Source organism: Apium graveolens, chromosome 8 (genome assembly GCF_009905375.1).
Source record: "Apium graveolens cultivar Ventura chromosome 8, ASM990537v1, whole genome shotgun sequence".
NCBI classification, from domain to species: domain Eukaryota; kingdom Viridiplantae; phylum Streptophyta; class Magnoliopsida; order Apiales; family Apiaceae; genus Apium; species Apium graveolens.
The window spans coordinates 11,309,155-11,312,829 of NC_133654.1; the positions used below are offsets into that span (position 1 = coordinate 11,309,155).

Consider the following 3,675-nt stretch of genomic DNA (forward strand, 5'->3'; position numbering starts at 1 on the left):
TAATTGACTACATAGTTGGCTAAAAAATTGACCTTCATAGACAGCGCTTGGAGCTGCGCTGCAATAGCTGTAGCTGCATCAACTTCCAGAATACCTGCTACTTTCCCATGCATCATCCTTTGAGTTAGGTTTTGATGCTCGTTTGCAGCCATAGTTTCAATAAGATTATAGGCTTCAGTATAGCTTTTGGCCCACAAGGCGCCTCCAGCTGCTGCATCGAGCATGGGCCGAGATTGGGCCCCCAAACCATTGTAAAACCCAATGATCACCATCCAGTCAGGCATACCATGATGCGGACACTTTCTTAACATCTCCTTATAGCGCTCCCAAGCTTCACACATAGATTTTGTTGGTTGCTGTGCAAACTGAGTAAGGGCACTCCTCATAGCTGCAGTCTTAGCCATTGGATAGAACTTCACCAAAAACTTTTGCGCAAGATCTTCCCAAGTAGTGATGGACCCAGCTGGTAAAGAATGTAACCAGTCCTTAGCTTTATCCCTCAGAGTGAATGGGAAAAGCCTCAGCTTGATAGCCTCATCAGTAACACCATTATATCTGAAATTACTACAGATCTCTACAAAATTCCTGATATGCATGTTGGGATCTTCAGTCGCAGCACCTCAGAAAGAAACAGAATTATGTACCATTTGAATAGTGCCCGGCTTGATTTCGAAAGTATTAGCCTGAATAGCTGGATGAATGATGCTTGACTAAATGCGTCAATTTTAGGCCGAGAAAAGTCCATAAGAGCTGGATCTGCTGGAACTATACGATCACCCATGATTACCGGTTCTTTCTGTTCACTTTCTTTATCCGAATCTTCAAAATCTATCTTCTCCGGAATATCAAGAACTGAGTCTGTCTCCTCATCCATTTCTAAAGTCCTCTTGCGAGTGCGAGATCGTGTTTGCATAAACGCTCTCTAGAGTACCTGAAACACAACCGGAAATAATAAGTAACAAGTCTTAATCAATGAGTCCTAATGACCACTGATGGCAAGTACATAAACTAAACAAATTAACACCGAGTCCCCGGCAGCGGCGCCAAAAACTTGTTAGGCACAAAGCATGCGCTAATAATTCACGCAAGTATAAGCATCCGCAAGTAATATAAAATGATTTCTAGTTCGTTCCCACAGAGACTCAGACTAATTATATTTAATTAACACTCACTCACCAATGTATGATTACTTCTCAATGTCAAGACAATAACACTTAAGGTTGATTAACTAATTATTCACTACACTTAAATACGAGAATAAAACACTTAAATAACACTTGAGTTAACAATATTAAACACACATGAGATCATAACTTCATTACTACTTCCTTCAATAGTTATTGTTATTACCCTTAGCATGTAACGGTGATGATATTAATCGAACAACACGAAACTGATAAAAACCAACTTTCATTGTACAAGTACCATTCTACCAAGCATCCACAATTAAGATAGAAGTTGAATAGGCATCAATTATGTTGAGACCCTATATATCTATATAATTTGACAACATAACGATTTAAGCGCAAGTTATTCATTATGATTACACAGGGCAAGTAAAACGGTTAGAGTTACCTAATAATCATGCATACAATACATGAACCTATGCTAGCATGGCAAGTTCTAAATCTCAAGATTCACAGTCGCTTCATAAGAGATTAACAGGCTATCTTATATGTTCACGACGCACATAAGACGAATAAGCACAACCTATACTAGATATCATACAATCATCACATACCAAGGTATTAAACAATTAACTAAAGAAATCCATAGTAAATCTGCTACGATCCCATGATCACGATTAGTCCATGATAGAACTCATCGTTACCATGGGTTCATATGAAAACATGATAACTACACGACAATATAAACTAATAAAATACTTATTAAAACCAGAGTACATCACAAGAGTATTAAGGTTCAAAGTAAGAAAACTAGCATCCACTGTTACAACGAATAAAAGAATCACAAGATAATGTATGCTTCCTCTTCTTCATTGCGGTGTGCTAAAACGGTCTTCTTAATCTTCTCTCCTTGCTCCTTGTTGATTGATACTTGTTACTTGATATTATGAAACGTCTCCCAAGATTACTTATATAGAAGTCCACAAGAAACAACAGTCTCAGAAGTCCAATAGAATACGAATTAATAAAAATCAGGATCTAAAAATCCGACCCCAGGCGGCCGCCTCCAATCCCACGCGGGAGCCTACTCTCCAGGCGGTCGCCTGAAAGCTCCAAGCGGGCGCCTGCGACTCTTCTGGAAAAAATCCCATTTTTCTTCTATTTTTGCTGATTTCTTCGCACAACTCCCCGAGACTGATCCGAAGCACTTCCGTAGGCTTATTATGATGAATTCTTCCTATTTACGCAAGCTATACCCTGAAATGCAAAAACACTCGAAAATGCATCAAATACATAAAATACCTGATTTCAAGACATCAATTCAAGCCATTATAAGACGTTCTAAGTGGTATAAAATGCCACTTATCAATATCTTGTATGGTGTATTCACACACACACTAGTTGCATAAACTCCACTTCACTTGCAACATGAACCCAAATGCTAACCCTTTTTACCCTAAACCAAGACCACTGATTGAAAATCCATATCTTCTTGAATATATGGAGAAAAATCATTTTTATCACCACCAAACCTCTGCTTTCAAAACTGTTCAAACCTCACAACCTAAACACTATCACAACAGACACTTCCCTCCAAGACAATTCAGAAAGGGATACAAGAACCATACCATCCCTTTCTATCAAAGTAGAAAATATCAAACCCTCAATCCCCTATTCCTAGACCTCCTAAACCTTTGCAAGCCAAAGTTTACACCAGAAAGGCCAGTCTAAGACAAAATCCAAACACCTCTATGAACACACCAAAGCCCCATCCACCAAAACTGTCAAACCCTTAAAACTCCAAAAAGTTTCTTGAACTTGTCAAAAATGTCCAAAATGGCACTTGTGTTGATGTGAAGGGTGAAGTAGAGTTCATAATTAGAAGGACTATGTGGGATGGTCTCATGTATAACTTAGGTAAGCACTACTGCACACACCTCATGAGAGAGTTCTATTGTAACATGAATATCATAAAAAGGGTATATGGCATACTGCATTTCACTACATCAGTCAACAAAAAGGCCACTAATAGGGCACTGTATTTACCTTTGCATTTGTGTGAGTTGCCTTGTGTGGATATCTTCTCTCTGTTTGTTTTTAACAAATCTGAATTTGAACTAATGCTTGGCACTTTTTGTAAATCTAACATTCCTGATGGTCTCTGTGATGTTAATTGTGGTATTCATTTCAAACACTTCACTGGCATTTTTCAGCATCTTGCTCTAATCATTAGGGCAAATGTTATGCCAAAATCAAATCAAAGTAAGTACTTTGATGTCTTTGATATGAAAATCATGTATCTTTTATGCACAAACAAAATCCACTTCAGTATATCTTATGTTATTCTTCTAAAAATGATCAATGCACATCTTGTAGATTATATGCCTTATGGTATGCTAATCTCATCCTTCTTTGCACTTTACAACATTAACATGCCTTAAGCATTTTCTAATCTTGCTGATTATCAAATCACTAATGAGCACATTAGGCCACAAGTGCCCCTGATGCACTGTGAGCCTCAAGAGGCAACTCCCACAGTTATTCCTCA

The 3,675-nt window shown here is 38.1% G+C and overlaps 1 pseudogene; it reads left to right on the plus strand.

Annotated features, from left to right (window-relative positions):
- Positions 1-282: 282 nt before the first annotated feature.
- LOC141681854 (small nucleolar RNA R71) lies at positions 283-397 on the plus strand (annotated as a pseudogene).
- The last annotated feature ends 3,278 nt before the right edge of the window (positions 398-3,675 follow it).